The sequence below is a fragment of the Balaenoptera acutorostrata genome, chromosome 4 (assembly GCF_949987535.1).
Source record: "Balaenoptera acutorostrata chromosome 4, mBalAcu1.1, whole genome shotgun sequence".
NCBI lineage: Eukaryota > Metazoa > Chordata > Mammalia > Artiodactyla > Balaenopteridae > Balaenoptera > Balaenoptera acutorostrata.
In genome coordinates this window covers 103,405,143-103,430,906 of record NC_080067.1, presented here as the reverse complement: position 1 = coordinate 103,430,906, position 25,764 = coordinate 103,405,143, and the positions used below count along the sequence as shown (strand labels likewise).

The window sequence follows — 25,764 nt, the reverse complement described above, 5'->3', positions numbered from 1 at the left end:
GTTGCAGGGATCAGGAGAATCAAGCCCAACATTTGATTGAAAATAGCAGAGCTGCAGAGGTGACTAACTAAGTAGGTTTGACGTTTCTCCTATGCTAAAGTCAGAGCCCTGACCAAGAAGTGAGACTCTGAGACCTGTAATGGAGGTATTTGGGTAGATATGTCAGAGAATCTTGAGTTCCCAGATTTCCCTAAACCCTTGGAGTTGGCAGAAACGGTTGCCTTTTCTTTGTTGAGTAAAGTCATCTCTCTTTGCCTGATAGCCATGAAAGACTCCCTGTGGGGGCTGCTTCACAGAGCGATGTTCAATCTTCTCAAGATTTGCACCACTATACCTCACTGCCTGTATACCAATAGCCTAGGAGAGAAATACATTTCTGTCACCAAGATGAAATACCTTGCTTCCCCAAAGAATTGCAGGACCCAGCTAATATTAACCAGCAGGAAGCAGGAGAATATGTGTGAACTTTGGTGTACATGGGGTGATGTATAAGACCAGATAGGGAAAGTTTATTGACATGACAGTACTCTCCCGTGACCTAGAATTGAGTGACCTGGCAAGGATACATGGAGTCTATCTTAGTAGCCTGCTGGGATGACTCCTCAAAGTCTGGGCATGATAAAGATTTACAATAAAAGAGGTGGAAATGCCAGAACTGCCTTGGCAGAGCATTGCGGAAGGGATCAGAGGGCTCCGGAACTTAAGAGTATTAAAGTGGATTTATTATATAAGACCAGAGAACACATCCCTTGATCATGTTACCCAGGAGGGCTCAGAGGATACTCTGTTCATTGAGGTAATAAGAAATGCACTAGTAAGGGAGTGGGGTGCTTGGTGTCTTTGCGAAGTGGTGACCATACACTGTAGGCTGGGGTTGATGGTAAGAGATACTGCCTTAATGCTGGGCTCCCTAAAAGCAATGATAAGATTTCAGAATGTGAGAGTGCAGGTGGGACACTAACTTCAGAAGCAAGGTGGATTTAATGACTGTAATGGGAAATAAGGTCAGAGTAGCAATCTTGACTGACAGGGACCTGCGGTGATGGCTCATAGACCATGGTGCTCCTGTCAAGAACTGTGAAGGTTCTGAGATGTAACCCCACATGTAAGCTAACAAGTTAGTCTGCCGCAGTGTCATGGATGATGACAAAGGACATAGGACTCCTGGGTCAGAGACAAAGGAGAGTTTATTACTCATAATAATAACAGCAGCCAGGGTATTAGCATTTGAGCTGGTTCCCAGAACCCCAAATTCTACAGAATGACAGCGAGTTGATGTCTGAACATACGGTGGGTTCCTGAGCTTAGAAAATCCCAATATTTTATCATGAGTTTTAAGAAAACTTTTCCCATCTCTGCCCTGGAAGAAGACATTATCTTTATTGTTGAACAGAATGCCATCTGCTCTAGAAGGTGACATTGTATATATTTTCCAAGGTTGTTTGCTCTATAAACATTCAGGTAGTCTGGGACAATGGCTGTCAGCGCTTCTGCTCATAAAACTTGCAGAAACCTGAGACATCCATGGAGAATTGCCTCCCAATAGTATCTGTTCCTTGTTTCAATGCCACCTTCACTTGGAGCATATTTTCCCTTGAATGTGCACTCCATCAACCAATCTAATTAATCTGACCAATAGCGGCTGGGACCAAATCCATTTAATTTTTCTCAGCATCTGACTAAGGCTAATATCGACAGGACTCCATGCAGCAGGATGAGCCAACCTGCAGTACTGACCTCAAATTCCCCATCCTCCCCACACAGAATCCTGGATTCAATCAGCCGAACAACTCCCATAAACCATCAGGGTCTACCTTAGAAAATCAAGTGGCTTTCTCTTTAAGTTTCTATGTTGACCTTTCCACTTGGCCCAAGGCATCACTCTAGATTCAGCAGGATGTATGTGTGATAGTACAGGCTTTGCCTTGGCCTGTAAGGAGATAGTCTTTCATCCCTAACAATCCTGACCACTGATTTTTTTTTTCTTATTCATATTTCTCCAGTTTTTAAAAATTTTATTGAAGCACAGTTGATTTACAATGTTGTGTTAATTTTTGCTGTACAGCAAAGTAACTCAGTTATACATATATATTTTTTCATATTCTTTTTTTTTTAAAGGATTTTCTTATTTATTTATTTATTTATTTATTTATTTTTGGCTGTGTTGGGTCTTCGGTTCGTGCGAGGGCTTTCTCCAGTTGCGGCAAGCGGGGGCCACTCTTCATCGCGGTGCGGGGACCGCTCTTCATCGCGGTGCGCGGGCCTTTCTCTATCGCGGCCCCTCCCGTCGCGGGGCACAGGCTCCAGACGCGCAGGCTCAGCAATTGTGGCTCACGGGCCCAGCTGCTCCGTGGCATGTGGGATCTTCCCAGACCAGGGCCCGAACCCGTGTCCCCTGCATTAGCAGGCAGATTCTCAACCACTGCGCCACCAGGGAAGCCCTCATATTCTTTTCCATTCCATTTCCATAGGATATTAAATGTAATTCCCTGTGTTGTACGGTAGGACCTTGTTGTTTACCCATCTTGTATATAACAGCTTGCATCTGCTAATCCCAAACTCCCAATCCTTCCCTCTCCAACCCCACCCCCAGTAACCACAAGTCTGTTTTCTATGTCTGTGAGTCTATTTCTGTTTTGTAGCTATGTTTATTTGTGTTGTATTTTAGATTCCACATATAAGTGACATCATATGTATTTGTCTTTCTCTTCCGGACTTACTTCGCTTAGTAATGTAATCTCTTGGTCCATTCATGTAGCTGCAAATGGCATTATTTCATTCTTTTTAATGGCTGAGTAATATTCCATTGTATATATGTACCACATCTTCTTTATCCATTCATCTGTCAATGGACATTTAGGTTGGTTCCATGTCTTGGGTATTGTAAATAGTGCTGCTCTGAACATAGGAGTGCATGTATCTTTTCGGATTATAGTTTAATTGTAATTATATTATATAATTATCATATCATGTAAGTATATAATTATAATTATAATTATATTTATATATACTTATATAATATAATATATACTTATATAATATAATAATTTAATTATTATATAATTATAATTACAATTATAATTATATTTAATTTAATTATAATTATAACCAGGAGTGGGGTTGCTGGATCATATGGCAACTCTATCTTTAGTTTTTTGAGGAATCTCCATACTGGTTTCTTTTTTGTTTGTTTGTTTTTGGTTTTTTTACTTTTTAAATTTTTTTGGCCATGCCGTGCAGCTTGTGGGATCCTGGTTCCCTGACCAGGGATTGAACCCAGGCCCTAGCAGTGAAAGCACCAAGTCCTAACCACTAACTACCAGTGAATTTCCCTGTTTTCCATAGTGGCTGAATGCACCAATTTACATTCCCACCAACAGTGTGAGAGAGTTCCCTTTTTCCACACCCTCTCCAGCATTTATTATCTGTAGACTTTTTAGTGATGGCCATTCTTACTGGTGTGAGGTGGTACCTCATTGTGGTTTAGATTTGCATTTCTCTGATAATTAGCGATGATGAGCATCTTTTCATGTGCCTATTGGCCATCTTTATTCCTGACCACTCATTTAAAGCTGACTTGAATGCCTTTGAGGATCAAGGTGGAGTCACTGATCACTTCTTCTAAAGTAAGGGGTAAATTTTGCACCATCTTTTCTAATTGGATAACTCCTATTTTAGGGAAAAATGTTAGTGATGAGTCATATATACCTAGGGGAAGCTTCTCGAAGTAGGATAGGTAGTCTTGTTTTTGAGAGATGTACATGGTCTACAAGTAACACGATCAGCTTGGTGGTGTTTGGTTAAACACTTGTACGTCTCTTATGAGCATTCTTAAGATGCAAGTCACTGTGTTTTGGAGACAGAGGCAAGTTAATGCCTGGCTTCCTGTTCAAGAAGTACAATCCTGGGGATGCACATAGTGTCCTTGGAAAAATCAGGGTTGTTGACAGCTGTTGGGACTGCTCAGGGGAGTCTGCATTTTTAATTAAAATTTTTATTTTGAGATAGTTATAGATGCATATACAGCTGTAAGAAATAATACAGAGAGACCTGTACTCTTTAACCAGTTTCCCCCAATGGTAACATTTTGCATTATTATTTGCAAATATATTATAGTACAATATCCCAACTTTATCCCATGGATACAGTCAAACTACAGAACTCTTCCAACACCACAAGGATCCTCTGTTTTGCCCTTTTATGGTCACACTCATTTCCCTTCCACCCCACCGTCTCCTTAACCCCTGGCAATCACTAATCTGTTTTCCATTTCCATAATTTTGTCATTTCAAGGATGTTATATAAATAGAATCACAAAGTATGTACAAAAGGCATCTAGTTTTTCACATTAAGTATAATGCTAGCTGTGGGTTTTTTGTACCTGCTCTTGTGGAAGTTCTCTTTTCTTTTTTCTTTTTCCGAGCATTTTTATGATGCTGAATATTGTTGAGTGTGCTTATTCTATGTTGATTGATATGTTTGTGTTTTTTCTTTAGTTTGTTAATGTCATGGATTATATTGATTGATTTTTAAATATTAAACAAGGACTGCATCTCTGGGGAAAAAACCCCACTTGCTCATGGTGTATAATGATTTTTATATATTGCTGAATTCTATTTGCTGATATTTTTGCACCTATATTCATGAGGGATATTGGTTTGTAGTTTTCTTTTTTATTCTGTGTTTCTCTGGTTTTGCATCACAGCAATACTGTCTTCACAAAGTCAATTGGAAAGTGTTCTGTCCTATTTTCTGGAAGAGATTATGTAGAATTGGTGTTAATTCTTCCTTAAACGTTTGGTAGAGCTCTCCAGTGAAACCATCTGGGCCTGGAGATTTCTTTTTTGGGAGTATTTGAATTTGAATTCAATTTCCTTAATAGTTACAGGGCTATTCAAATTATTTATTTCCTATTGGGTGAGTTGTGGTAATTTGTGGTTTTCAAGGAACTTGTCCCTTTCATTTAAGTCAAATTTATGTGTGTAGAGTTGTTTGGAGTATTCCCTTACTTTCTTTTTGATGCCTGCAAGGTCTATAATGAGATCCCTTGTTTTGTTCCTGACACTGGTAATTGGTGTCTTCTCTCTTTATTTTCTTTGCCAGTCATGCTAGCAGTTTGTCTATTATATTGATCTTTTCAAAGAACTAGCGCTTTGTTTTCACCTTATTATAGCAAGGGTGGAAGTCTAGGACCCCATCTGGCCTTTGCTGATGTGGATGTGGGGGAAGCCACAGTTTCTTCTGGGGTGTTTGGCTGGAGCATAGCCATTACTGTCTAAACTTATTTTGTCTTTCTAGGCTCCTGCTTCCTGGTTTTTTGGCTAACAACAAAAGACAACAGGCTTTTGCTGGGCTCCAAGTCTGGATCAATGAGACAAAGAGAAAATCCAGGGAACTCACCATCATGGCATTCCTTGGGTCCCTAGATTCCTAGCCAATCTGCCTCTTCTTTCAACCTTTCAGAGTCTTCTTATGTTTGTTTATATGTAAAGTCAGGGTTTTTGGTGGCATTATACTAGCAGGAGAAACAGGGGAAATTATATCTACTCCATATTCTTGAAAGCAGAAGTCTCCAGAAATCTTTTTTTAGTAGATTTTTGAGGAAGCAGTTCCAATGGTCAACAATATCAGATACTTGTCAATGGTAATGAGTGTAGAAGGTTGGTCATGTACCTTGACTATCAGCCCATTGTTGAGTAACTTTTGGGTTAAAAGTGTACCATTATCAGATGACTGATGTTCCAGAAAGCCAAACTCATGATTAATTTCAAGGGCCAAACTTCCTTCGTGGGTTTCCTTGACTGCCAGAGGGATTGAGTGTTGTGAATCCACTCACGTATCTTTTTACTTGGTGAGTGGGGCTCTGAATTTTTGGAGGGATTGTGGAGGTGAGATGACATGGCATTCAGGGCTATAGAGAGTGAGGTGTCTGACTAGCCCATTGTGGCAGACAGACTCTAAGGCGGACCCCCATGACCTCCACATCCTGGTTTTCAGGAACTGCAGGAGACTGAGACTAGAATCTAGGAGGCAAGGGCAGCTGCTAGCTGACATCTAGAAAGAAACTGGGGACACAGACCTACAGCTGCAAAGAAATGAATCCTGCCAACAACCTGAGGGAGCTTGGAAGTAGATTCTTCCCCCTTCCAGCCTCCAGATGAGGATGCATCCTGACAGACACTGTGAGTGCAGCCTTGTGAGACCCTGAGCAGAGGATCCAGTTAAGCCATGCCTGGACTTCTGACCCTTAGAAACTGCAATAGTAAATGTGTGGTGTTTCAAGCTACTACATTTGTGGTAATCTGTTACATAGCAATAGATAACAAATAGACCGACCAAGGGGACATTATCTATGAAGTGAAAGCTTTGGACATCAGAAGGTAGAGGCACTCACAATAAACTCTGACTCACCTATTCCTGGCAAAGGGCAGGTACGTTTATGTACCCATGTTGTGAACAAATATTGGAAACCTCAGTGTCATGCTGGGATAGGCTGCTCTGTGTCTTGGTAGCCTCATCTGAAAGTGGAGATAATTTTAATATGTACTTCATAAGGTGGTTGTAAGTATAGGGGCTGGCCCAGTTCACGGTGTGTGGCTCAATGAAGGTAGCTCTTGCCGTCTTAATGTTTCAATGAGCTCACATTTCTGTCAACACCCTCAAATTATAATGGTGATTGATTTGCAGACACTCTCCCACTTAATCAATCTTTCAAAGGTTTCCCCAGGATCAAAGCATCGTTTGGTCTACATTCTCACAGAACAAAGCAACATTTCTCGTTTTCCTACAGCCACCACCCAACAAAAATTCCAGACAAACCAAGTCTTCCAAGTCACTCCTGTAATCAGTCCTGGGCTTCTCTGCAGAAAGAACGACTTTTCTAGTTAATGAGGACTTCGGTGAAGGGTTCATTAAGTTTTTTCTTCCAACAAAAGAATACTGTCCCCATGAAATAGGCTCTTGAATTTCATTATTCGCTCCCTGGATAAAGAGGGGAGACTGAAGTTCTGAGACATGGCTTGAAGGCCCTTTGGGGGCGTGGGCATCCCTGAGCCCCAGTCCCTTTAACTCGGAAATGCTGGGGATTTAAGACAGCGCGGGGCGCGCATTAATTTCATCCCATGAACAGATTGAAATCATCCTGTTTAAACAAACCAGCCTAACTGCCGGAAAGGATCGGTGTAACAGGGGCCAGGACAGGGGCAAGCCCTGGGTGCGGAGGACCTCTCTCCGGCCGGGCCCCTCCCACGCCCGCAGCGGCCGCCGAGTGCCACATCAGCGCCCGGGCTGCACTTCCAGGTTCCTCTTGAGGATGGAGCGAGCTGGCCCGGCGGGCGGGGGGCGGGCCTGAGGACCGAGGGATTGGCGGGCCGGCCGGCCAATAGGCGGCAAGCGAGGAGCCCCGGAGACCAATGAGCTGGAGCTTCGCTAGCCGTGGCCGCCGAGGCTCGCGCCCCGCCGGGGAACCAGATGAGGCACATCTGGACAGCTGCGCCGAGGAACTGTGCGGCCCCTTCGCGGGCCCGACGTCAGCTGAGCACGTCCCCCACGTCCTCTCCTTTCAACCACTTATTTATTCACTTTCCCAAAGAAGCAACCAGGAATCCAAGTTTAAAACTTTTTTCGCCCTAATGAGAGACGGGGCCAGATCCCATCCAACACACAGTTTAACTTTCATGGGGCTCTGGGATCAAAAGGACAGAAACAGCAACAGCAAAAGCCCAGCCGCTGTCTGATTTAAAACTGGCAAAGTGGGAAAAATAGTGTTGAGTAAGACCGAGTTGGGTAAGTTTTGAATACGTGCTGGATATCTTATTTCTCCTGCTGTGATCTCTACCCTGCGTCTTTTTGCTGTTCTCACTAAGCCTTCTCTTCATCAGGGAGAGAAAAATATCGCTTGCTGCCACAAACTGCACAGAACCTCGTTTCCTTTTCTTCTGCTTTGCTAACATTTTAATTTAATTTAATTTAATTTAATTTAATTTAATTTTGGGGTCATCTGTATGCTATTTAAAAATTTCCTGGGAACAGAAATTTAACTGTTATCCTGTAAAAAGCCTCTCCTAACTTCAAAGTTGAATCTATTGATACATTTATTTTTCTGTTTTCTTTCTGTGAGAACAGAGTATACATTTGTAAAGCCGGAATTTTTATCCATCCCCCCGCCCTGTTTTTTTTTAAGTATTTATTTATTTATTTGGTTGCGCTGGGTCTTCGTTTCGGGAGGCTGGCTCCTTAGTTGCGGCATGCAAACTCTTAGTTGCAGCATGCGAACTTTTAGTTATGGCATGCATGTGGGATCTAGTTCCCTGAGCTGGGATTGAACCCGGGCCCCCTGCATTGGGAGCGCGGGGTCTTAACCACTGCACCACCACGGAGGTCCCTCGCTGTTTCGTCAGAAGACTGAAAAGTTATCTGGCTTATTCAGAATTAACAAAACTTTTGCTTCCTTTAATGGGATATTTAATATTAAATTATTTAAATCCTGAATTATATAGGTAATTACTGTTTCACTTACATGTGAATGTAGCTCAATGTCTTTTCTATATTCTTCTATCCATTGTGGTAGGCCCAAATTCCTTGATGATTGTTAAAAACACACTAAACGTGATAGATCACTGTGTGCATCAATAAGCTTATAATTATATTATTACTCCCATAATTCTATCAGAGTAATATTCAGAGTGCTGTTAGATGTTTGTGCTTGCACATAATTCTGGTATATATTTCAGGACTTTAAAATGGAAATGATGGCAAATATTGAGTTAGGTTAATGGCCAGAGGCCCATTCCATCCCAAACATCTATAATTGTCTCTGTTTAAGCAATGTTTTAGATTTGAGACTTTATCGTATGTTATTTACAGTTGTGGCAGTTGTGGCCAGAATCAATCTTTAATTTTTGACTTAGAAAGCAGTAGGTGCCGTAATTGCAAGTTGCAAAGTGTGTTTTTGATTCAGAAAGGCATTGCACACTGTGAGTGGAAGAGTTGAAGTGGTTTTCAGGGATGTAGGGTTAGAAGGAACAGTGTTGCAGAGAATCAATATAAAGAGCCAGCTGGCCTGGTTCAATTCAAAACCCTGCCGTTTGACCTTGGGCAAGTTACTCAGCCCATCATACCTCAGTTCCCTCCTTTGTACGTGGCGATACAAACACCTATCTCATGGGATTGTCTTGAAAACTAGGTGAGTTAACACGTGTTAAATCCTTGGTTCTGGCACAGAGTTAATCTTTGCTGTTGTGCACACTCTTCATTGCTGTCCTTTTCAGCTTCCCCTGCTGCACCTGTTTTCCCAGCCATCATTTTGACTTCTACACTAGCAACTAGTGTTTACTGAGTGCAGACCCCTTGTTAGTGGGGCATTGTATACGGCTGTAAAGGAGAGAGAGTCTGGAGAGGGGAGTGAGGTAGAATTTATCAAGTGCCTTAGAAAGACCTAGAGGGTTCTGGGAAAGAGGACTTCTTCTTGTAGGATGGTTTCAGGGAAGGGTTGGCATTTCTGGAAAAGGATTTTGCCAAATGTCTTTGATTGAGGGGAAAGGGATCATAGAAGAGAAGGTGGCAGGCACTCCAGGAGGAAGGGAAAGCGTGGGCAAAAAAGCACTGAGGCTGGAAAGTGTGAATTTCTCCTGGGGGACGTTGGGTTGTGATGTGCGGTAATCTGTGAGAGCTTAGTAGGTGGAAAGGTTGGAAAAGTGGGAGAGGTAGGAGAGGGCATCATGGAGAGCCTCTCTGTGGGGAAGGAGAGGCTTGGGAGGTGAGATTGGTAGGGGGTCACAAGCTGAACTTGCAGTAGTTACATAGTTGGAGGTGTTTCTGGAATGATCCATCTCTCAGTTTCTCCCCCTTGCCCAGCATACCCCTCCTGATCTGCTCCACTGCTTCAGTGACCCCACCTCAGGGCCTTGCAGGACTGACCAGTGAGTCTCAGCTCCACTTTTTGGACTCACTCTGTGGTGGCTGTCTTGGGGCTCTGCTGAAGTGGTCTGGCATCCTGGACCCAGGCTACATTTCAGAAACAGGTCATGCCCTAAAGTCTTTGACATGGATGTGATTGTTGCACCTGCACCCCTCCCCAACCCCTACACACACACAATGTGTGCCAAAAAGCCCTTTTTCATTCTGCTCAAAGAATCGAGCATTCACGTGCTAATGCTTATAACTTTAGGATGCACAAGTATTAAAGTAGATGAGACCTGTAATATGCACCTAAGTGACAAGTCAGTTTGGAGAGCTCTGCTTTCTCTTCCTCGAGGGCACTGTGCTGCGTCAGAGAGAACTCAAGTCTGGCCCTGATGTTGCCATGGACCACCTGCGTGTCCTTGGGCAAGACGTTGAGCCATTATGGCCCTCTCTGTGCCATCCTCTGTAAAATGATCTCTACGATCCCTCTTCCGTTGGATGATCTTTTATTCTTTTCCCTGGGACAGTCTGTTGCTTCTAGAAGGCTATTTGATCCATCTATGACTAACATTGTCTGAACACTTAATATATGACAGACATTGTTCTGAGTGCTTTACCTGCCTTAACTCATGTAAGCCTCTCAGTAATCCTGTGAGGGTTGGTACCTATTAGTTGAGGTGACAGAGGCACGGGCGGATTAAGAAACTTGCCCAAGGTCACACTGTACAAATGACAGATGCAGACCCAGACGGTGTAACTCCAGAGCCCAAGCCTTCACCACTAGTCTATGCTGCCTTGGGTGTAATACAGCAGGGCTGCTCTTCTTGTTTGTGGCAGTGGTAGTCTAGAGGTCCATGGAAGGAGGATCACTGGAGGGCGAGGGACCATTTGGAGGAGTGGGGTTGGTAAAAATTCCCTGCAGGGACCAGAATACCAACATGAGTCTTGTCTATGGGATGCGTTGCACATGCAGACAGGAGATGTGTTTCTTGTTTATTAGATGGAGCTCATTACAGATAATCATTCTGTCTTTTCATCTTGATTGAACAGAACCACCATAGACCCTGGACTTATGGTAGACATTCAGTAATGTCAGTTGAATGACTGTATCCTTTGAAAAACTGGAACAGAGTGTTTAAGTGTCAAAAGTAATGGTTTCGCCTTCATTTACCTGCCTTCTTTCCATTTTACTACTTTCTCCAGAGGTAACCTTTGCTGATACTTTGGTCTGTATCCTTCCAGTCCTTCTCCAAGAGTCTACTCACAGGTGTAGATCTAAACATAAATATAATTTAAAAATATAAATGGAAACACAGTAGTTTTATTTAAAAAAAATAGAGAAACTATGAAATGTTCCAAGGCTTATGGAAGAATGGGGCAGACGCCAGGTACACTTTCTATTCCTATTTCTTGGGCAGCCTGGTTTTTTGTCTTATTTCTGGAGATGCTGTGGTTTTGGGATAAGAATGTCTCATGGTGAAGGTCAACGTAGGACTATTTTAGGTGTCTTATTATTAGTCATACCCAGTCTGGATTCGATATTTTTGGGGGAATTCATTCTTAAAAATTTTAATATGTTTAATCAACTTTAAAATGTTACTTGAAAAACGGTTTAATTTGCTTTTTATCTCACTACCTTAATGTAGTCACTCTTTTCAGTATAGCACACTGAGCACTTGGATTTTGGAGTCAGACGGAGGGTTTCAACCCTAAATCTGCTTCTTATTAGTGTACCTTGGGCAAGTCACTTTCTCTAGGAGGCTTTATTATTTATAAAATGGGAATATCAAAGGCATTAAATGAGAAAATCAATATAAGGCATTTAGCATGGTGTCTGCGTCATAGTAAAGCCTATACATGTAAGCAATTCATTTTTTTTACTGTGGTAAAATAAACATAAAATTTGGCATTATAACCATTTTTAAGTGTATAGTTCAGTGACATCAAGTACATTCACATTATGGTGCAACCAGAACTTTTTAAAAATTAATTAATTTATTAATTAGTTTGGCTGCCTTGGGTCTTCGTTGCTGCGCGTGGGCTTTCTCTAGCTGCTGCGAAAGGGGGCTACTCTTCGCTGTGGTGCGCGGGCTTCTCATTGCCGTGGCTTCTCTTGTTGCGGAGCTCGGGCTCTAGGAGCGCGGGCTTCAGTAGTTGTGGCTCGTGGGCTCTAGAGCGCAGGCTCACTACCTGTGGCGCATGGGCTTAGTTGCTCCACGGCATGTGGGATCTTCCCGGACCAGAGCTCGAACCCATGTCCCCTGCATTGGCAGGCGTATTCTTAACCACTGTGCCACCAGGGAAGTCCCTCCAGAACTTTTTCATCAAACTGAAACTCTGTATTCATTAAACAATAACTCTCTGTTACCTTCCTCTCCCCTCCCCCCAGCCTCTGGCAACAACCATTCTGTATTCTGTGTTTATGAATTTGATTACTCTAGTTACCTCTTATAAGTGGAATTATACAGTATTTGTCCTTTTATGACTGGCTTATTTCACTCAGCATAATGTCTCCAAGGTTCATCCATATTGTAGTAAGTGTCATAATTTAATTGCTTTTTAAGGCTGAATAACTTTCCATTGTATGTATATACCACATTTTGTTTATCCCAAACAAAATGTTGATGGGCATTTGGGTTATTTCCATCTGTGAAGGTAATGTTTCGTGTCAATTTGTCTAGGCCACAGTATCCAGATATTTGGTCAAACATTATTCTAGATATTTTTGTAAAGGTATTTTTTAGCTGAAATTAACATTTAGATTAGTAGACCTTGAGTAAAGCAGATTAGCTTCCATAATGTAAGTGGGTCTCATCCAGTCATTTGAAGTCCTTCATAGAACAAGACTGATCTCCCTTGAAGAGGGAATTCTGCCAGTAGACTGCCTTAAGACTTGAACTGCAGCATCAACTCTTCCCTGGGTTACCAGTTTGTTAGCTTATCCTGACGATTTTGGATTTACCAGCCTCCACAGTCATGTGAGCCAAATCTCTCTCTCTCTTTCTTCATATATATTTACCTATATATCTATATCCTATTGGTTATATTTCTCTGGAGAACCCTAATATGACATCTTTTGCCTGTTGTGAATAATGCTGCTATGAACATTGGTGTAGAAATATCTATTGGGGTTCCTGCTTTCAATTCTTTTGGGTATAAACCCAGAAGTGGAATTACTTCTGGATCATAAAGTAATTCAATTTTTTATTTTTTGAGGACCTGCCATACTATTTTCCACAGCAGCTGCACCATTTTATTTTATTTTTTAAAATAAATTTTATTTATTTATTTATTTATTTTTGGCTGTGTTGGGTCTTTGTTGCTGCGCGTGGGCTTTCTCTAGTTGCGGCTGGTGGGGGCTACTCTTCATTGTGATGTGTGGGCTTCTCATTGTCGTGGCTTCTCTTGTTGCGGAGCACAGGCTCTAGGCGCACAGGCTTCAGTAGTTGTGGCTCGCGGGCTCTATAATGCAGGCTCAGTAGTTGTGGCGCACCGCTTAGTTGCTCCACGGCACGTGGGATCTTCCCGGACCAGTGCTCGAATCCGTGTCCCCTGCATTGGCAGGCGGATTCTTAACCACTGCGCCACCAGGGAATCCCTGCCTGCACCATTTTATATTCTTATTAGCAATGCACAAGGATTCCGATTTCTCTACATCCTTGCTAACACTTGTTGTTCTGGGTTTTTTTGTTTGTTTGTTTTTGTTTTTTAATTACAGCCATCCTCATGGATATGAAGTGATATCTTATTGTGTTTTTGATTTGTGTTTCTGATTAGTGCTGTTGAACACCCTTTCATGTGCTTATTGACCATTTGTATATCTTCTTTGGAGAAATGTCTATTTAAGTTCTTTGCTCATTTTTAAGTCAGGTTTTGTTTTGTTATTGAGTTGTAGGTGTTCTTTATATATTCTTGATGTTATCTATTTATTGGGTATATGATTTGCAGATATTTTCTCCCATTCCCTGGGATGCCTTTTCACTCTGTTGGTATTGCCCTTTGATGTAGTCCAATTAATATATTTTTTCTTTTGTTGCCTGTGCTTTTGGTGCCATATCCAAGAATCATTGACAAATCAAATGTCATGAAGATTTTCTTCTATGTCTTCTTCTAAGAGATTTATAGTTTTAGTTCTGATGTTTGGGTCTTTGATACATTTTGAATTAATTTTTGTGTATGATGGAGGTAAGGGTCTGACTTTATTCTTTTGCATGTGGATATCTAAGCAATTCACTTATTAATCATTATAATGTTCTTCTCTATATAAACACCATTAGAATACATATAGACATAGTATTAAAATATTGATTCATTCTTGACTTATTTTTAAAATTATGTCTAAAGTGCTAATTTTTTCCTCATAGAATTACTCAAATTTTCTACTCCTTATAACTTTTACTCTCTCCAAGAAAGAAAGATTTTTCCTATGGTTAAAGGGCATTGATTGCTGATAGCTTTCCTTCCTCTCTTTCCACCTTTCTCCCTTTCTTCCTTCCTCCCTCCCTCTCTTTCTCTCTCTCTTTCTTTCTTCCTTACTTCCTTCCTTTTTCTTTCTTCCTTCCTTCCTTCCTTTCTTTCTTTCTTTCTTTTTTCCTAACCCTTCTAATTTTTTTTGGCTTTAGAATTAAAAAAGTAATCTATATGAGCTGAAAAAATTGAAACAGTGTATAGAGTCAAAAGTAATGTTTTCCCCTTTTCTTACCTGCTTTCTTCCCATCCTGCTACTGTTCCCAAGGTACCTTTGTTAGTAGTTTGGCCTGTATCCTTCTAGACCTTCTCCAAGAATCCACTCACAGGTATAGATCTAAACATAAATATAATTTTAAAATATAAATGAGACCATATTATATTCATTGTTCTGCCTTTGTTTGTTTTTTTAGCTCCACACATACATAAGCATATACATGTATAATATACAAATCTCAACCTGTCAGTTGAAATGTATAGATTTTTGTGGCATATTTTGTCATGGAGAACAGTAGGTGAAGCTCGAATGGAAGAATGTTCTTTTTCTATAGAAGAGCAAGCCACTTAAAGTAAGAGCGACATTGGGCTAAGCTTGTCAAATCAGACTGTTTGCACTGTTCCTTGTGGCCTTATTCCCATGAAAACTCACTTCTTTAAGCTGAAAGGTGAACTCTTTCTCACCAAATTATGTAGAGCTCCCATTAACTTCACTTTTTTCAGAGCCAAAATTCCCTCATGGCTGTGTTATTTCCTGGTAGGAACTTAGGTGTTTAGGAGGCATTTGAATTCCCTCGTAATGACCTGAAATCCTACTTAGTCTGTTTTCTGACTTGAGTCAACAACTAGGTGGCCAAATAGACCCAGTTTCTTGTGTAGAGACACTGTGTTTATCTCTGGCCCAGAGTCTACCACCAAATACATTTTCAGTAAAAAGTATTATATTTCATTTGTCATAAATTTAATAGAAGAAAAAGAAACCGAAGTGAAATATAAGGGATTTTTGAACTTTGGGTAAGTATTTCTTCAGAAAAAGATATATTAGTTCCTAAAATATTCTTCTACAGACAAAACTATAGATTAAAATATCAAAATATTGGGATTAATAACTACTCTCATAAAATTCAAATGGCATCCTTCATATCCAAGTAGCCCTATATTAAATTACTATCCTTACACTTTAAAAAAGTATAAAGTTCTGGATTTCACTTTGATATGTCTAGGTATGGATCTTAAAAAAAAATTTTTTTTAACATCCTGTTTTCTCTTGATGTGTCCTTTCCATTTGAAGACCCAAGTCTTTCTTTAGCTCAGAGAGTTTTTCTCCAATTATTTGATTCTTGCTTCCTCTCTCTGTAAGCCAGGAATAATTCAGACTAACGATTGTCAAAAACTCTTAAAGGAAGAGAGGAAAAGCCAAAATAGAGAGAGGTATGGTAGTAAGGAGCACATTTAGGACAGTTTTAGGGACACTATATGTTTAATAAATAATGAAAATTTAATAATGTTAAAAATGTTAGTGAAGAAGAAAAAATCATGAAAAATACTCACACCAAAATCACGTCACAGCTGAACCTTGGGGCTAAAGGTCCGAGGAAGAGAGAGTACTAAGGGGGAGAGAGAAGGTTGTGTTGAGGAAGAATGGGGGAATTGCGGTCAGAAACCTAGATGCTCCTTACCTTTAAGCTGGCAGGAAGGAGAACTGAACCCCAGCTTCTCCATCTCTGGTGTTGCTTTTCCTCCTCCTGCTCTGCCTTTGATTTGTATGCACTAAGGGCATGAAGACAGACTGTGGAAGAGCACGGTGATCTTGTTTTTATTCTTGCTGCTTGTGTGACTTTTCGGACAGGTTGTTTCCACTGTGGGGAGAAGAGGGATGAATCAATACCTCATCCTCCTGGGGCAAGTTGGGAACCTCCATATGGACACTAAGCCTCATTTTCCTCATCAGAAAATCAGACCTGTCTCTCCCTACTTCTAAGAGAGGAGTCATGAAGTACTGTATGTGATAGGGTTTTGTGAACTTTAATGTGCTCCACGGAGGATAGAGATTATGTAACCGTCATCATGCTTTAAAGCTCTTTCTTCCCAGAAAAATACACAAACACCTAATGGCTGAGTGACGATTTATGAGGTGTCAACCTCTTCTCGGGGTTCTTCTCATTTTATCTTCATGGACACCTTATGGGGTAGAGGCTCTTATTATTCCCATTTTATAGATGAGGTAACTGAGGCCCAGAGAGGTTAAGTAACTCTTCCAAGATCACACAGTGATGAAATCAGGACTTAAACATAGGATAACCTCATTCCAGTGTCTGAACGCTTAACATTTATGCCATGTGTAATACACTCAGGAGTGAAGCAACTGCTGTTGATGGCAACTTTTCAGAGGGTTGGTGAGTAGTCGAGTCTAGTGCTGGTCAGCAGAGGTAGAGGTCTTGCTGTGTGCACCAAGTTCCTTGTCCTGATCTGCCAGATTCCTCTTACCATCCTTTGTAATCCTGGGGGGGTGAACACTTTGTATCCTCTGTGCCTGATACGCCCTAGTTCTAGCATCCATCACGCCTGGCCTGAATTACTGCCACAGTGTATTAAACTATCTGTGGTAAAGGATCAGTTTGGTTTTGGTTTTATTTTTTTTCCCTCGGCCAGTGAAGTTGACATTTCTGTAAAAATATAAAAACTCCTATTTGGATGTTGCAGCAATGTCATATTACTCTAAAATGTTTTAAAGTTTCTAAACGTTTACTGTCAGTTTCCGTGCTGATCTTGTTGCAGATGGTAAACAGTTTGCTTACTAGCGTTGGTCCACAGACTATGGCGTCACTAGCATTGTTCTAGGGGTCTCCTTGCTTTCACTCTTGCCCCCTGTAAAGCAACCAGGATGATCCTTTAAAAATACACATAAGGTCCCATCATTCCCCTGCTTAAACCCTCCAATGGCTTCCCACTGCATTTAACATAAAGTCCAGATATTTACCATGGGCTGAAAGGTAATCCGGCTCTGCCTACATTCTCCCGTCTCTATCTCCGCCTTGCCCACTCTTCCCCCAATGCTAATGAAATGTAGTCAGACTTCGGATAAAAAAGTAGGTTCAGGTAGAGAACACATAATGATTTGAGATGTGAGATACACTTTGTTTTGTTCTTTCGTCTACAAGCTCAAGCTTGCACTGGTGCTTTCCTCACTTCCTCCAGGAGCGAGAACTTTGCCACTAGCTTCAAAATGAGTGAGATGGCCAATACCAAGTCCCAGAGAAGATTTGTGAGGAACTCTGCTTGAGTAATGTAACCTACTGCTCCTCTGATAGACTCAGCCTCATGATATCCGTATTCTGTTCACACCTTATACAAGCATGTTAGGCTGTTTGTTTCCTTCCCCAGAAAATGGGACTGATATGAGTCAGGATGGTACAGGGGTCATTCCAATTGCTCTTGAGATTGGAGAGTAAAAGACTGATAGTGTGATTGTTGTTACTGTTGATGAAAATTCATTGGTGGGGAGCGTGACTTTATTCAGTGAGCTGAGGGGAAGCACGCATCCTGGCAAAACAGTTTCCTGGTTGGTTTGACTTTGGCCCTGAACACTTGCCATCCAGAGGCCCTCTGTGTGGAGGCAGTCAAGATTCTCTCCCCATCTCACCATTGCTTTCCAGTCTCCAAATGGAGCACTACGGTTGCAATGAATGAGAAGGGAGCAGCTCCAAAATTGCTCATGTAGCCGTGGAGAGTCATGGTTTATACAGAGCATGCTTTTGTAGCTGAAAGCTATAAAAGCTGGTGTGAACATCATTTCAAGCTGAACTCCCAATATTCTCCTTGCCTTTTTAACCCATTGCCAATTCTAATGATCTCCCAACTTTCAGAAGAGGAATTTTATTGTCTTTTGTTAATGAATTGTCATGGTAATGAAAACAACTGTCAAATTTTAGTGGCAAGAAATTTATATTCAGTAGATCTGGGGATGTGAAGTAGGCATGTTCATTTTATCAAGCATCTCGGGAGATTCTCAGGTAGGCGGCTCAAGGACCTTATTTTGAAAAACACACGTTAAAGTATTGATAGTATCTCTTCTGTGTAATACTGTTATTGAGTGCTAAGTTGACTGAATTTTAAAGAAGTTCTGTTTTTGCCCAAGATAGAGTAATAGGGCCAGATTTATTCTTTTGCCTGAAATAAGCTGAAATAATATCAGATAAAATACATGAAACAATAAACGGTTTTTGAAACGCTGGCCATCTGGCAGTGGGAAAGCAATGATCCGCAGGAAATCACAAACAAAAGAGGTGAGTGCTCGAGAATGAACCGATAGCTAGTGGGAAGCAGCTGCATAGCACAGGGAGATCAGCTCAGTGCTTTGTGACCACCTAGAGGGGTGGGATAAGGGAGGGTGGGAGGGAGGGAGCCGCAAGAGGGAAGAGATATGGGGATATATGTATATGTAGAGCTGATTCACTTTGTTATAAAGCAGAAACTAACACATCATTGTAAAGCAATTATACTCCAATAAAGATGTTAAAAAAAAAAAAAAAAAAGAGGTGAGTGTTCGGATTGCTCCAGCTGGCTGCCAGAGAGAAGCTCCAGGCTGAGCCGCAGGTGGAACTTGTACTCCTTGAGTTGAGGAGGTGGTGCTAAGAGCCCAGGGAAACCAAGGTGGCTCGAGTTCTCAGGACAGAGCTCTAGAACCAAGAGAGCTGCACAGAGAGAGGGCACTGGAGATCTGCAGAAAGGCCCCTCAAGGATTCATCAGAGCAAGTGAGGCAACTACAGGAGGCTGGAGGGAAAGGGGAAGGGGTGCAAAGATGGGGCAGGGGACAGGGAGGCGGTGGAGAGCAGTGCCCTGCAGTCACAGAAGTCCGGGAATATTGCTTATTCCCTCCAACCAGACTGCAAAACTCATAGTTCACAAAGTATTGGGCAGAACATTCAGGAAGGTCTGGCCTCAGTAATGGGGAATAATTAACCCTACACTGAACACTGCTCCAGACGTGCCTAACAAATCATAAAAAAGCAGTACCTAAAAGGATCAAACTGTCACTTACTCATCCCAGAACAGAGCTCAAGAATACTTACAGATATTAAAAAATATCCAGCACCCAACAAGGCAAAATTCACAATGTTTGGCACCATAAAATAGTAAAGCAGTTGTGTTTAAAATGGAAATACACTGTCCTTGACTGTCCTAGAGGTGTATTTCCATGCACATTTTTGTACCATTAAAAAGTCAAATAGTTGAAGCCTTCAGAGTAACATTTTGTACATAACAAGCCGGAGTCTGCCAAACCATGGTCTGTGTTGATATTTACCTTGGCTTCTGAGATAGCAGTTCCTCTTTGATGTCTATTATTGTTTTTTGAAATACTTTTCCTGTGTTTGATAACTCCAGCTTCCGCATTGGATTATGGTAAGGTAAACTCAGCCAAGTGCATCATGTATCCATTCCAAGGGTTGGAGCTGGGAGTAGGGGGCAATGAATGGAGGGTGAGGTGGGGCTAATTCTCTGAGGCCAATGGATGACTCGAAATCAAATGCCTTAGAGAGCAGTAAGGGCCAAACCAGGGAGGCCAAGATCTGCTGACCAGTCTCAGGGGTGGGTTAAGCCAGCGTCTAGAACCAGAAGCCTTTGAAATTCAAGAGGAGTGTACAGGGATTAAAGTCACCAGTGTCATGTTAGGACTGTGACCAAGGCTGAAGATTCAGACCTCTACTTCACCACCAGCAGTTTGAGGGTGGGTCAGAGAGGTTACTCTGGGGTCATGCATGAGCTTAATGCTCTGGGGGCCCATAACTGAGCTCCAAGCTTTGAGCCTGGGCTGTCTATTCTCCTCTGAGAATTAGATAGTTTTAAATTTAGTCACCAGGTGTGTTTCCCTGATTCATCACTGCCCTGAAGTTCAGTCTGACCTTGTATCTTCTGGATATCTCTTCTTAGATGCTTTGCTGCTTGAAAAAACAAGTTTTCTTCAGTTTGGCTGGTGCTAAGCACCTTGCAATCCTCTCCCATTCTTCTGGTGCTGATATATGGCTTTTCTTCATACAACTTATAAATCTCTTGGATGCTGGAAAAGTATATGTTTCTTAAAATGTTGTATCTCAGATCAATTTGTAGGAAAGCTCCTACTTGAAGATGACAACAAGATACAATTACTATCATTTGATGGAAATGTTACTTTCTTTGAAGGATTGGGACTAAAGGGTCAGTCTTTGAAAAAATTGGAAGTCAGTTTGTCTTTTTTTTTTTTTTAGATTTTTTTTGACGTGGACCATTTTTAAAGTCTTTATTGAATTTGTCACCGTATTGCTTCTGTTTTTTGTTTTGGTTTTTTGGCCGCAAGGCATGTGGGACCTTAGCTCCCCGACCAAGGATTGAACCCACGCCCCCTGCATTGGAAGGAGAAGTCCCAACCACTGGACCGCCAGGGAAGTCCCAAGTCAGTTTGTCTTTTAAAGCAGGGGTCTTTTCTTTTTTTTAATTAATTAATTAATTAATTAATTAATTTTTGGCTGTGTTGGGTCTTCGTTTCTGTGCGAGGGCTTTCTCTAGTTGCAGTGAGCGGGGGCCACTCTTCATCGCGGTGCGCGGGCCTCTCACTGTCGCAGCCTCTCTTGTTGCAGAGCACAGGCTCCAGACGCACAGGCTCAGTAATTGTGGCTCACGGGCCCAGCCGCTCCGTGGCATGTGGGATCTTCCCAGACTAGGGCTCGAACCCGTGTCCCCTGCATTGGCAGGCAGATTCTCAACCACTGCGCCACCAAGGAAGCCTAAAGCAGGGGGGTCTTAAAGTCACGTTTTCACCTAGAAAAGAGGCTTTTGATCAGAGGTCTTCAAAAACTTTACTTTTATTCCTAATGTCGACTGTACTATGGATTGGGTTACTGCCGCTGGGGTGCAGGGATTCATACTGGTCAGTATTCTCATGGTCACTATGATGGTTCTTGTGGCAGAAACGATTCACTTGCAGTATTCAATAATGATAATAACAACAGCAGCAGCAGTGCTAGATGGTAGATGGAATAAGTTTGTCACTTTCATTTCCTTCAAATCAGCATTGATTGGAGGAGCTTCTGTTCCTCTCTGGTGTTTGCCAGTGAGAGAGATAGGTATGAAAGAGATTAAGAGAGCATGGGTGATGGGACTTCCCTGGTGGTCCAGTGGTAAAGAATCCGCCTTACAATGCAGGGGATGCGGGTTCGATCCCTGGTCAGGGAACTAAGATCCCACATTCTGCGGGGCAGCTAAGCCTGCGCCCCACAACTGCTGAGCCCGCGTACTGCAGACTGCAGAGCCCACGAGCTCTGGAACCCGAGTGCCACAACTACAGAGCCCACCCGCCCTGGAGCCTGTGCACCGCAGCTAGAGAAGAGAAAACCTGCTACCACAACTAGAGAGAAGCCCACGCGCCACAACGAAAGATCCTGCATGCCTCAATGAAGATCCCACGTGCCGCAACTAAGACCTGACGCAGCCAAAAAAAAATAAAGTAAATAAATCTTAAAAAAAAAAAAAAAAAAGAGAGTATGGTTGAGGCTTTCTGCCTTTACCTGATGAGCTTAGGACCACATTCTGTATTCCTGCACGTATCTGGGGCCTTCAGCCTACCAGGAAGATGCAATCAAGGACAAAGATTATGGTTTCTGGAGAGAAGTACACAGAAAAGCTAGATATAATTTAATGATTGTTAATTGTGGTAGGCGGTGCTGGTTTTGTTTTGGCATTATTTTTAATTATTTCTGCTTGTGTGCTAATGAGTAAGAGAGGGTGGAATGAGTGGATGAAACAACTGAGCCCTGAAAAACAATTACATTCTGATTGGTTCTCAGACGGAAGTTTATTTTTCCATGAGAAGAGAATCAGCTTGATAATGGGAAACCCTTGAAGGGGGCAGGAACCTTTGACTTTGCCTCAGTCTCAGTCCCGCTTCCCTCTCCCCACTTTTGTCTCTGCCCTCTACTCTCATTCCTCTTCCCCCCAAACCCACGATGGCCCTTCTGTCGGCAACTTTCTCCTGAACCTCATTTTCCCAGAAATTGCACAGGATTCAGAAGAGGTTATGGTGGGATAATTTCCCTCCTCTTTTCTGTGGATCTTATTTTTTGGATTGGAAATCTAATTTACATGCCACTCTAGAGGTCCTTCTTCAAGATTATGTTTTGAAATGAAGACAACCCATTTTTTTTCCTGCCTTGAAAGGAGTTTTTAAAAAGTTAGAAATGGAGAAAGGTCAACTGAGGGGATGTTTGGGTTTTGAAGTATCCTGACACTGTCATGAAACCAGTTCTTGTGAAAACAAAAGGTTTGGGCTGGCATGAAAACACACCCGCTCCTATACTCAGACAGTACGGTGGTCCTACGTTTTATGGAAAACAGTGTTGACTCTTACACTGAGCACAGTGAAGCCTCTGGATTTTCCCTTTGGTGCAGTAGCAGTCACTGATGGTGCTGAACCATGAAGCACATGGCCAGACTTGGGGGTGGAGTATTGTTAATGAGGGAACTTAGGCCTGAAAAAGTAAAATTTCATGAAAAGCTGCAGGAGTATCATCTCTCCTTCACTGTTTGGCACATCATCACTCTACTTTTCCATGTTTTAGTTAACAAGTGATATTGAGAAGTATCTTCTCCTTCACCATCTCCCAACCAAAGTCCATCCTTTTGTCTTTTTCCGGTGGGTATGATTTGAGAAGCAATCCAACAGGGACAATTCTGAGTCTATGTTGAATAAAAAAGCAAGAATAAAGGTGAATGATTATTATTTTTTTTTTAAAATTTATTTATTTATTTATTTATTTATGGCTGTGTTGGGTCTTCGTTGCTGCGCGAGGGCTTTCTCTAGTTGCGGAGAGCGGGGGCCCCTCTTCATCGCGGTGCGCGGGCCTCTCACTGTCGCGGCCTCTCTTGTTGCGGAGCACAGGCTCCAGACGCGCAGGCTCAGTAGTTGTGGCTCACGGGCCCAGTTGCTCCACGGCATGTGGGATCTTCCCAGCCCAGGGTTTGAACCCGTGTCCCCTGCATTGGCAGGCAGACTCTCAACCACTGCGCCACCAGGGAAGCCCTGAATGATTATTTTTTCCTGGTGTTCTAAGTCATTGGAGAAATGATAAGCAAGTTAGCTTACATCATTGAGCATCTTACTCTTATAGAAAGGACCATTAGACTAGTGATTGCAGAAAGCAGTGGCAGCCTTGGCAGAAAGACTCTGGTTTAAATGAGCTCCTCCACTGGCCTTCCTTTGGGCTCACTTCCACCTCTAGTCCGTCTCATCATTAACCACATTTCTAAAATTAATTTATTAGAGGGACCATTTGGTTCACAGGACGAGTGGATTTTGATCGGGGGGGCGGTGGTGGTGGTAGATGGAAAGGGGAGGACCTGATGATTATACCACTGAGGGCCTGAACAACATGAAGAGGGAAGGCCAGTTAAGAAGCAGAAAGAGAAAAAAGAAGCAACTGAGCCAATCTTCTAAAAACCTTTGTTGGAAATCTGCTTGAAGACTAATTTACTGCCCTCAGTCATATGGTTGAGTCATATTTTTTGTAACTAGTTCTTATAAAATCCAACTATCTCCAAGCTGATGACCAAAGAATTCTCTTCCAACCTGTTAGGGTAGAGAGATCTCTTCTTTAACCAAAATTACAGAAAATCTTCTGCCACCAAGCACTCAGATTTCTTACTGGGTCCACCCCTGCAAGATCAATTTTTCCAGATCAATCCAGTTGGTTAGGTTAATTGGGGCCCAGTCAATCTTAAATAAGGAAATACCAATTACAGGGGCAGAAAGCTTTTTTTTTTTTAAATTGAAGTAAAGTTGATTTACAATGTTGTGTTAGTTTCTGGTGTACAGCAAAGTGATTCAGATATATATATATATATATATATATACACACACCTATACAGGTATATCTCTATCCCTATCATCTATATACCTATACAGTAGGACCTTGCTGTTTATCTATTTTATATATAGTAGCTTGTACTTTGTATTTGCTAATCCCCAATTCCTAATTTATCCCTCCTCTCCCCTTCCCCTTTGGTAACCGTAAGTTTGTTTTCTATGTCTGTGAGTCTGTTTCTGTTTTGTAAATAAGTTCGTTTGTGTCATATTTTAGATTCCACATATAAGTAATATCATATGGTACTTATCTTTCTTTTTCTGACATTTCTTTTAGTATGATAATTTCTAGGTCCACCCATGTTGCTGCAAATGGCATTATTTCATTCTTTTTTATGGCTGAGTAGTATTCCATTGTGTATATATACCACATCTTCTTTATCCATTCATCTGTTGATGGACATTTAGGCTGCTTCCGTGACTTAGCTATTGTAAATAGTGCTGCTATGAACATTGGGGTACATGTATCCTGTTGAACTATAGGTTTTTCCAGATATACGCTCAGGATGGGATTGCAGGATCATGTGGTAACTCTGTTTTTAGCTTTTTATGGAAGCTTCCTACCATTCTCCCTAGTGGCTGCACCAACTTACATTCCCATCAACAACGTAGGAGGGTTCCCTTTTCTTCATATCCTCTCCAGCATTAGTTATTTGTAGACTTTTTAATGATAGCCATTCTGACCAGTATTAGGTGGTACTTCACTGTAGTTTTGATTTGCATTTCTCTAATAATTAGTGATGTTGAGCATCTTTTCGTGTGCCTATTGGCCATCTGAATGTCTTCTTTGGAGAAATGTCTGTTTAGTCTCAGAGGCAGAAATCTTTTGAATCTCCCAGGGGAACAGACACTTTTGTGGGAGTCCAGTTCAGGATTTTATCAGATGGCAGGAATTACTCTTCTCTCCAAGTGATACTAGCATAAAGTGACCCTTCATAGAGTCATAGAGCTTTCCAGGGCATTCTGCCCAGGATGAATGATGCCCAAGAGCATCTAATTCCACTGTAGCTTCCCTCCAGGTCTCTCAACAACCAGAAGAGAAATTCTTTATCTCAGGGCCAGCTTCATGGTTGTGCCTTGTATAATTGCACAGGGCCCAGTTTTATTTTTTGAATTTTATTTAATTTATTTTTTTATGCAGCAGGTTCTAATTTGTTATCCATTTTATACATATTAGTGTATATATGTCAATCCCAATCTCCCAATTCATCCGACCACCACCCCCACCCCCCGCCCCCTACTTCCCCCCTTGGTGTTCATACGTTTGTTCTCTACATCTGTGTCTCAACTTGTGCCTTGCAAACCGGTTCATCTGTGCCATTTTTCTAGGTTCCACATACATGCGTTAATATACAATATTTATTTTTCTCTTTCTGACTTACTTCACTCTGTATGACAGTCTCTAGATCCATCCACGTCTCAACAAATGACTCAATTTCGTTCCTTTTTATGGCTGAGTAATATTCCATTGTATATATGTACCACAACTTCTTTATCCATTCGT

General features: G+C 41.8%; 1 protein-coding gene across 3 annotated transcripts in view; it reads left to right on the top strand.

Moving 5' to 3' along the window:
* Positions 1-7,446: 7,446 nt before the first annotated feature.
* The window catches only part of TMEM45A (transmembrane protein 45A), a 92,012-nt gene continuing 73,694 nt past the window's right edge, over positions 7,447-25,764 (top strand). For all 3 annotated transcript variants that reach the window (XM_007164027.2, XM_007164028.2, XM_007164026.2), the window contains exon 1: positions 7,447-7,785. The gene's annotated coding sequence lies outside the window, so the exon portion shown is untranslated. The remainder of the gene's footprint in view (positions 7,786-25,764) is intronic.